General features: G+C 35.4%; 1 long non-coding RNA gene across 1 annotated transcript; it reads right to left on the reverse strand.

The window, feature by feature from the left end:
* Nucleotides 1-6,609: 6,609 nt before the first annotated feature.
* LOC127978923 (uncharacterized) lies at nt 6,610-11,219 on the reverse strand. Its single transcript, XR_008158671.1, has 3 exons — nt 11,068-11,219; nt 10,627-10,731; nt 6,610-6,711 (listed from the first exon to the last, which is right to left on the reverse strand). It is a non-coding gene; the product is annotated as an uncharacterized LOC127978923 (long non-coding RNA).

The raw sequence follows: 11,219 nt of genomic DNA on the forward strand, positions 1-11,219 counted from the left end.
TGTGTGTGTGAGTGTGTGTTCCAGCTGATTTAATCTTGGTTTTCCTTGATACCATCTACTGTTTCAGCCTGTAGACCCAACATATCATCAGTCATACCTGTCAGCAACTAAATCCCTCCCGCTCTCTCTCTCTCTCTTTTACTCTTTCTATCAGTCTCTCGCCTATTTCCTCCTTTCCACTTAAATGCACACATACACACTCACACATGACTTCTTAGTCCCCAATGTGTTGTTATGTGATTCTCCTGCGCAGTAAATGTTCTGTATACATGTTCCTTTGTGTGTTCTCTCTGACTTCTTATTTGCTTCTTTGAACAAGAATAAATGAATGGCACGGCTTCAACAGTTCTTATCATATGAGTTTGTGGACATGCACTTTCCTCCCTGGATATCGGTGGAGTTTTTAACAAAGACTTACTCTGAAAGAAAGGGAATTTGTTTTCTCTAAACCAACTCAAAATGGAAAAGAGCTTGTATTTACACTATTGGAAGCCAAGTTGAAACACAAAAATATTTTCTATTTAAAAACACTTATATCAAAAAAATATTTAATATTAGCATTTAACAACAAGGTTTGATGATTTCTTAACATTCTTTGGAATTTAATGTTGATTTAAACTTGTATAGTTAAATCTTGTTTGTTCATAATGTTAATAATGTTAATTTATACATCTAATAAATGTTAGAAATTAACAACACATAATAAATGTTGTAAAAAAATATTTTTTGTTAGCTATTACCTTAATTAATGTTAAACCTTACTGTAACATTTCTTTCTGATTGCCTTCTCTCATTTGTTGTATGTAATTTGGTTGTGATTAATGTTGATACTGCATGCATGTAGGCCATTCATCTTACTTTTACGAGATCTATCTGCTAAACTTTCATCTGTCTGTCGGCTCCAGATGTGCTAAACTGCCAGGGTGACTGACAATCTGTACATCTTTGGTGTAGTTAAATGTTCCTGGCAATTACATTTAGTATTTTGTAGACTGCGAAACTGCTTTTGGATGAACACCAACTAATTGACACAAAAATATTACACACAAATTTACCAGTGTAAACACAGTTATGCATAACTAGACTCACCCAGACATTTCATGGTTTGCTTCTCTTATATTCATGTATTGGCTGCTTTCGGTTAAAGGTTTAAGTCATCCATAAAATTTCAATCAAGCAAGTGTTTCTTTCCCAGATTTTTATTTGCCTGAGCCACTTTAAAATGTCAGTTGGCATTAGAGATTTTGTCTCATCTGTTTTATAATTAGATCCTCACTCAGTCCCAATCATTTTCAACACAGTAGCAGAGGTTTTCATTCGAGCATTTGGCAGGTGCCAACAGTTGATATTGTATTTTTCAACACCTTGATGTTATCACTACACAGTGGGAAAATGCTATAGACAGTTGACTGCACAGCTCAAGCAAACACATACTTCTATAGGGATCCATGGGATTTGATTTAGAGCTCTGGTCTAGGCAGTGTAGTGCACGAGGGACTGACGATGGAAAGTCTGGCTGTCAAGAATGAAATGTTATAATAACAGTGGAGACTTAGTATTTGAGATTTAGAGGATCTTAGAGAATTAGAGACTTAAGGGCAGATGTACCTCTAAAATTATGTGCGTGTGTGTGTGTGTGTGTGTGTGTTTGTGGGAGAAAAAATGTAAAAGAAGATGTATCTGTTTTGCTCATAATTTAAAAGCTTACATACACACCACTTTTTAAAAGTTTGGGGTCTGTAAGATTGTTTAATGCTTTTGAATGTCTTTTGAGGTCTCTTATTCTCTGCATTTATATGATCAAAATTTTTAATTTTCCATGTTAATATATATTACTGCCGTTACTGCAGTCTTTACTGTCAAACAATATCCTTCATTCTAACATGCTTAATATTTATATTAATATTTACTTTTTTTCTGTGTGTTAAAATTTTTTATGCATTTTTTGTTTAGGATTCTTTGATCAACAGAAAATTAAAGTATTAATTTCTTAAATTAGAATCTGACTGAATGGCGTATATAAGGATTAAATAAGTTAACAAAAAATATAGATATAAAAATAAAATAATAAATTGATATTACAATTTCAACATTAAACAATTAAAAAAAAATTCTAAAGCCTTATAAAATATTCTAACATTTTTTGTACAATTTTACACTCTCTTGAACCATTTATTACTCTCATGAGCTGTTAATCATTTAGGATGTTCTCTTTTCATGCATCTGTCATCAGTCAGCAAGAGTTCTAATTACATCTCAGCTTCATAGACAGTTTGCATCTCCGTTATCAAATGTCTCTCATGGTTTTTTTACAGTCTACTGACACTAAGAGCAGTTCAGCGTTGAGTACTGCTTATCTTCATCCGTGTGTTTGTTTGACACATGCAGCACTTTAATCAAGTAGCAGGCTAACCTCTTTTTTTCCTTAGTCTTTTAATCATATTTCCATGAAATATTATTTTTAGGCCTACCATTCCATTGTTCACAAATTCATAAAACACTTTATAATTATAAATGTGTCCAACACCTGAACAATATAGAAAGGAGTTATCTGTACATCTTTAGTAATATTAACGTGCATATTGAATTTAATTTTGTGAGAGGCTGCGAATGTCGACGATAGTATATTTATGTCCAGTTTTAACAGTGGAGGTTGCTCAGGCCGTCACCTTCAGGCAAAGCGTAGAGGTCAAAGTTCAGTTTCGTTGAAAGGTTAACGGTCACCCACTCCTCCCACACTGACTGCACTTTACTCTGGCCATCATGCCAGGCCTCGACCCCACATCTTAGGAATCTGCCGAGAGAGGAGACAAGAGGTCAAAGTTCAAGACCCCATGTGGGTGGAGCCACACTATCGCTCTATTTCTCTCTCTTTTATACGTTTTCTATACATACTGCATGATTGCAGAGCCCTGAAGTTTAAAGTTACAGATGCTTGTTTCAGATAAAGCCATAGCATATAGCAGGTAGCATGCTAATACACGTGTGAACACACCCCTGCTCTGTCATTAAGGACCATTTTGTAAGCTTCCTGATCCTTCATCAGCACCTTCGCTTCATTCCTGATTGGCAGAAACATGCTGACCTCGGCAGACATTTGATTGGACGACCCTAAGGTCGACACCCTTGTCTGAGTGTCTAGGGTGGATGTTTGTTCAGGTCTTTGATCGGTTAGAGCTGACAGGATGGGAAAAAATACAAAGGAACTTTTGAAGTCTGAATAAACTGTAAGCATACACATTTTGTTCTCCATCCTCTAACCATCTAAATAAAACATCCACTTTATTATTTTAATAGCTGTTAAATGGCACACTGATGTGAAAACAAAACCACTGCACGCCCTGCAATAGTTGTATCCATTAGAGAGTAATGAATGAGTAAAGCTTAGTTCCGGAAAGAATGTTTTTCATTCATTTTGCGAATTGTATAAAAACGATAGTTTGTCTTAGTGTCAATACACAGCACAAACTTACAGCAGCAGCTATGTATTATTTACATTTTTTAATTACAATGAACTAACTAACATATAGTATATTTACATTTTTAAATATGATTTATCTCTTAATCATAATGCAATCCGAATTGACAGCTTGCAATGAGACAGTTTTGTGTTCTCACTTATGTTATAATGTTGCACTGCCCCCTGCTGGATACAATATTTATTGACCGAAATGTTGTCTATCGATATTAAGCATAAGATGATATATTATTGTTTAAAATAAATTTCGAAACACTTGACAAGATGTTTTTATTAGAATATTAACATTTAGGGTTCAAAGATATCACCACCTAATTCCCGCATTTATGACCTATTTATTTAAATACATTACATTCTATATGTGCATTCTGATAATAGACATCATACATGTGATGTGCACATCTACAGCTAATTATAGCCAATGATCATTAGGCTAATGTGCGTTTTAAGTTGGAGACGTTTTCATTTTTTAGTTGGAATCTCTAAAATGCCCTATTCAAAAATTTGAAACAGCATTCGTGGAATGTCTTTTTTATATTTACATGTTATATAATCATATTTACATATGTATATGTTTCAGTTATGTAATGATGATGATTAAGACAGCTAATAAACTACACATCATTAAAGACTGTTCCCAAACAGCACTGATTAAATTATTAATATGCCACCCGTTACTGCCATTGATCTGCATGACAGTGATGGCAATTAGTAAATATTCTTTGATGGAATAAAATACCAGACCATTGATAAAATACCAGTGTGACTCAGTTTCCTATTCATGTGTCATGCATCTTTTACTTGAAAAAAAAAACAGACAATTTTTACTTGATCCAGCCTGAATGTTCAGGTAATTGAGGTCTCTGTGAGCTGCACAATGAACTGGTTTGAACTATTGTCACATGGAATGCGTCTCTGGTTAATTTGGAGCAAGTCCAAAGGTTTTGTTCAGCATGTGAATGTATTTTATCGACTGCTCATATAGGATGGCATAGGGTGCACATTTCCTGGAGATTATTTTAAGTGCTCATTGGCTGGCCTTTCCCTGCTTCTTCTCTCTTTAAAAGACTACAATTAGGGGAAAAATATGTATATATCCATCTAATAATTTCTCAGTAATGCAAGACAAGCCATTAATTAAGGGTTTAGGTATCAAATCATAGTGAAGTCCACTTAGTCCGCAATAGTCTTCATCTTTCAGGCCGTCTTAAGAAACCTTAGGCACTTTGGTAAGGACTTCTGCTCCTCTTTCAGTTGGACCTGTCGCTCTGTTGCTATGAAACACTCAAGAAGGTCATTAGTGAATGAATGAAGGTGCATGGGTGCTGTGTATTAATATATTAAGTATGCAATGCTGTGAGTGCATCATAAGGAATGTCTTTGTCAGTATGTTTATTTGCACATGGCCAAATATATAAAACCCCTGCGTTGTGCTTGGACTTCAGTGAACGATTGTAAGATGTCCTACTTCACTCTTGTCTTTTTAGCCCTCGGCACCCTGAGCAGCTTCATGCTGAGGGAGGTGACGGCAATCAGGTGGCCACTTCCTGATGACAGTGATCCTGATAGATTTACATGGGGACAGTTTCTTGAGGTAAGTGCTTAACACTCTTTCTTTTTCTTTACTTCCTTTACTATTTTTGGGTTGAAATAAACAGTATGTGTGGAATTGTGGATAAAGTAATTTGCCCAATACATAATAGACTTTGATATAAGTCTTCATATCAAATAGGATTAAAAAAACGTCATTACATGGGGTGGCACCGTCATAAAATAATATAATTTAAAATGTTTTTTGTTTTTTTTATTAAAATGATGATGATGATGATGATGATGATTGTTATTGTTGTTTTCTTTATCTTTGATCTACTAAGGCTTCATATATAATATTATAGAATAATCTTTTTTTTAATTAAGTTGACTGTAGAGTGATAAGAATGCAAAGTTATAAGAAATGTAAAGAAATAGGTCCAGTTACTGTAAGTATCATCTATACTTCTGATTTAATTTGAAAGTGTAAATGAGGAAATAAAAACATAATAAAAAACTATAATAATTGTCCATTTGAAAAACAGTGAATGAAAAAGTGACATCAGTGACTAGTGTATGAGCACAGTCCACTGATTTCTTCTGCTACGTTGTTGTTGTCAAAGAATGCTCAAGAGATTCCCCGGAGTCTGGAGATAGAAGACTTCACTCTTAATGTAGCTCCAACCAGCGGCCGTGTGAGCTCTCCCACCATCCTGCGACTTCACCCCAAAATAACCAAACCAACACACCTGCATGCCAACCTCCCCCTTCGCTTCGGGCGGGATACAGAGAATACCCCAAGGGAACGTGCTAAATCCAATATCAACCTCCCTCAGCGCTTCGGCCGGTCCTGCACAATGTGTCCGCGCTCAGGGACCGGACTCTCAGCCACCCTACCGCAAAGGTTTGGGAGGAGGAACATATTTCCTTTAGACCCTTTCCGTGCATTGACTCTCTACAAACGCACACCTGAATCACCATTTCCAAAAGAAAGGTACACTTGAATATTTCTGTGTAATTGTAATTGTAACAGATTTTGGGTGATTTTATTTTAAATATAATTTATATATAATGTATTAATTTCATTGAATTTCTAACAAATTGCTTTATTTGATTTCTCTCACAGGACTCAAGTCCATGACTACATGCTTGAAACAGTAGAAGACTCTGTAGAAGAAACTGTAAAGAACAAAGACTACACAGTTTTAGACTAACGGAGCCCACAAACAACAGCTGTTTATGAGAGATGATTTGTTCACCAGTTTTATGAATTTCCTATTCTCTTCATGCATTTGCATCTGTACTTGCCTGCTTGTAAACTGTTAGAGTAAATTATGTGACACTTGTGACATTGTGTTATTATTTATATATGTTTCACAAGAGGTTTCTCCAGTCATTCTCCTGCAAATGCACTCCGCATACAATGCTTAATGAGGTCGAGGTGTTATAAAAACATTCTTTAATTAACTGGAATGTTTGATGTTGATTCTCTACAAGATGGCCTGTTACAGGTTGCCGAGGAACAGTGAGACATGCCATTTGACCAATGATTTGCTGAACACACACACATCTAACCAAGAATAATGATAAAAAACATACCTCATATAAGTGCACAGGATGCAGAAGATATATGATCCCTCCCTGCTTTGCAGAGTTTTCAACCAAGAGACATCCCCGCCTTCCCCCTGGAAAGCGATTTCAACCTGCAGGGAACAAATTACATAAAAGAGAACTGGTGTTTGCAATATCAAAACCATTCCTTGCTCTCAGTTTTTTGACCTCCAGTATTCACCTCATGAGTTTAGTTTCACAAAAACTCATGAGGTGAAACTTCACACAACCTACATATAGCAGTTCTCTTGCTATGCAAACTATATAGCAACTGAAGTAGGCCTACATTATTTCGCAAAGCATCTAACTGCATCAGCGATGTGCAAAACCTGCACAAATGTCTTAACTGGATAACACATGGTCAATTTCCTAATCTTTTATTCATAACAAACAGATTACAACAAACACTGGGTGTAAGAAGATTATCTAAAATTGTGTTGCATTTACCTAATAAAATATATATGTTGAAATAAATTTCACAAAAAATACAAACTCCCAAATCAAAATGAGCAGTAGCAGTCATATACATATACATGAAGAGAAAAAGACTTGATTGTCCGACAACTGAGCAGTTTACAATCTGTTACAAATAACAAAACAGATAAACCACATTTTATTACTAATAGATGATCCCCCAAATTCTAACACTGAAAAAAATATTGTCTTGTAAAATGTACTAAAATAATTTTTTAGTCTTGTTTATAACTTAAGGAAAACATTTAATTTTTATGTTCAGTTACTGAATCCATTCTATGTTCCAAAAATACACCTAAAAGTACAATTAAATGTAGGATATTCACATCCACCATGGTCAGACTGATTTTGAGGATGTATTTGTGAAAGAAAAAAAAAAAGGTTTCAGAAACTGAGAACTGGATTGGTGAAACATGTTGGCAGTTAGCCATGGCATTTAAATGAGTGAAATTTGATAAAATAATGATAGTAACATATCTGAGTATTCGTAGCGCAGAAAAGGTGCATGACGTCTGTCATTTAATACAAGCCTACTACGGTAATACATTAAGATTATACACAACAAATGTTGTTACGGTATATTAGCTTAAGATAACTCTTAAATGTCAGTATCTATTTAACGTTTACAGAAAGACTTTAGTTCTCAATATTTTATTCAATCGATGTTCATTAAATTTTTGTAGACAAAGATAATTTCTTTTTATTCAGATCCATCTGTTGTGAGCATTAAAATGGGAGAAGACAGAAAAAGGAAATAAGATATTGGTTCATAAATGCTCTCAGTATCACACTGTTGAAGCTGGAGGGAAACACAGTTGGTCCAAACCTAAATGGACTCACTAATACATTAAGAAATAAATCTAGAAAACCTATTTCAGCATTGCTTTGGTGTTGTTTGGAAAGAATAAAAAAGACCTCTAACACTAGCTTGCTCTATTCTTTTCTATTCTATCTGTTTTCTTTTTATGTTTATATTATTATGTTATTTAGAAGCCCTTGCTACGTGTTCTGCGTTTAAGCTAACTGAGATGTGTTATAGCACTTATATATCATTGCTCTTTTGTTGTTTTTGATTGCTTCCATTGTCCTCATTTGTAAGTTAAAAAAAGTAAAAGCGTATGCTAAATGACTAAATGTAATTATATATATATATATATAAAACGTCTTATTATGAATGAAATACATTTCTTACGGATCAACTGTACTGCACCTAACAATTCTCCAGTACACCAGCAGAGTTCACTGTTTCCTCAGTAGTAATTCATGGTTTTTGTAACATCTGCTCAGATCAACCTATCAAATATTCAGATTATATAAATGCATGATATATGACAACTGTAGGGGAATTAAAACCGAAGGACCAGATATGATGAATGAAGACCAGGAGTCAGAGATGCGTACAATTAATAATAGTTTTACTTGAGGAAAAGAGTTTGCAGTTTCATCAGCAGAAGTCAGCTTCAGTACCCTCGATGGAGTTCGTAGGCCGCTCTGCGTACAATTCAAAATCAGCAACAATTATACCCTGACAAAGGATACTACTTGCATCAATGCATTAGTCAACAATATTATGATTGGTTCCAAAACCTAGATAAACTCTCCATAGACGTATATCGTTGAATGTTTGTCCTGGGACTGTCTGAGCTTCTCCCTGTACAGACAGATACTAACACACATATGTATAAAACTTATCAGAACTTCAAGGCCACCTAGCTCTAGCTAGAATTTTATCAGTATGGTTCGTTACACACACACTATGAAGTCATCATCCTAGAGAGTAGTAAATTTACCATTTACTATTTACCATTTACACATTTCACTCTTGCCATAACTTGATTAATAGTCAAACAAGAAATAATGTAAAAATATAATTAATTTCAATATGAATCAGAATCAGAAAGAGCTTTATTGCCAAGTAAGCTTGCGCATACAAGGAATTTGTTTTGCTGACATAAGCTTCCAGTACACAGAGACAACACACAGACTAAAAAAGTCCTTTGCAAATAAGTAAGTGTATAAACAATTGTGCTATAAATGGTAATGGAATAGTATTAAGTAAGATGCAGGGATGTACTAGGATGGAGGTGTAACAAATAAATATAAGGATATTGCACATTTTTATTGCATAATTGGGGAACATTTAACTGTTCATGAGGTAGATTGCCTGGGGAAAGAAACGTTCTTGTGCCTGACTGCTCTGGTATTTGCGCCTCTGAAGCACCGGCCAGATGGCAAAAGTTCAAAGATGGGGTAACTTGGATGTGAGGGATACAGAGGGATTTTCTGACCCCTTTTCCTCACTCTGGATATATACAGCTCTTGAAGGGTGGGCAGGGGTGCACCAATAATCCTTTCAGCAGTCCGAACCGTTCTCTTCTGATGTCTGATTTTGTAGCTGAACTAAACCAGACAGTTATTGAAGTGCACAGTACAGACTCAATGAAGGCTGAGTAGAACTGATTTAGCCGCTCCTGTGGCAGGTTAAACTTCCTCAGCTGGCGAAGGAAGTACAACATTTGTTGGGCCTTTTTCACAATGGATTCAATGTGATTATCCCATTTCAGGTACTGAGAGATGGTGGTTCCCATCTGAATGACTCCACTGCAGCCACAGTGCTGTTCATGATGCTGAGTGGGGGGAGTGCAGGGGGGTTTCTTCTAAAGTCCACGATCATCTCCACTGTTTTGAGCGTGTTCAGCTCCAGGTTGTTAAAAGGATATAAAGGATATGGCAATTCGGCATCCACTCCTTCACAACTATGATATTCACATTTTGGGACATTTCATTGGATGTTTTGCATATACATAAAACTTCTTCTGATGTTTCATTCATGCCATCAAATAACATACAACACATTTGGCTATTTAAACTATTTAAAGTATCATATAATCACTATGTAGCTAATGTATTGTATGTAATTACCATTCTGTTATATTTTCTGCCTTTTTTGGACTCAAAGTACCTAATCCATTAGACCTGGAAGGGTGAATGAATGGACATGTTTCTGCTTATAATCCACACAGACTCAATTTAATCTTAATTAAATCCTAATCCGTTTAACATGAAGTAGTCATTTACACTTCCTGCATATGTACGTCTGTTAAAATAATGGCATTATAGAAATTTTGTGCATATGTTGTACTAAGTGTTTTCCTTTGTGTTCATGCGTCAGCCAATGAATAAAACAGAGAAAAAAATAATACATTGTTTTATATTTATCTTTTTGTAGATATTTTCAAATGGTTTTAATTATCTTAAGCAAAGTGTTTCTCACAGAGAAGTTAATGATTTGTCTTGCTAAATAAATTGTCTAAACTAGACATAGATGAGGAAAAGAAGGCAAAGAAATGGCACACAAAAACATCTGATGTCATATTTTCATCATAGTTTCCATATGCTGTACTTGTAGCCAACTGTCATGGGAAAACACTAGTTTCAGTGCTCATTTCCCAGAGCTGACAACATGACGTCAATTACACTTCAGTGTTTAAAGTGCTGCACTCATGTGTAAATATGACTATTTTAAAACATACCTGTGTCAGGTTCACTGGTTTGGTACATTCCACTGAAGGGAGGATTCCCTTTCTATTGTAGATGGGTGTTGGCACTGAACTAAAACCTTTGTCGTTAAGGCAACCCTGGGATGAAATGCAAAAGAGCAGATTTGTCTAGCATAAATTAAACCACAGCATCACGGATTCCCTATTGCTTTCGTTAGAGCTTATGTTAACCTCACAAAATACTTATATTGCCCACCCAATACCTGGTTATTCTCTGGGTTAGTAGATGGTTCGACTAATTTGACTGTAACAGACAGACAGACAGACAGACAGACAGACAGACAGACAGACAGACAGACAGACAGATAGACAGATAGATAGATAGATAGATAGATAGATAGATAGATAGATAGATAGATAGATAGATAGATAGATAGATAGATAGATAGATAGATAGATAGATGAACCACTTACCTATGCGTACCTGAATTACACAATGATCTCTGTTGTGTTTTAAAATGCCGTTTCTCGATAGGCTACATATCACAATTCGGTGGATTTTAATTGGCTTCCTAAACGTCAATCACCCTTATGCCCCGCCCACCTCGTGCTCACCTCACCGCGGA

The sequence above is a fragment of the Carassius gibelio genome, chromosome B19, assembly GCF_023724105.1.
Source record: "Carassius gibelio isolate Cgi1373 ecotype wild population from Czech Republic chromosome B19, carGib1.2-hapl.c, whole genome shotgun sequence".
In the NCBI taxonomy this organism is placed as follows: domain Eukaryota; kingdom Metazoa; phylum Chordata; class Actinopteri; order Cypriniformes; family Cyprinidae; genus Carassius; species Carassius gibelio.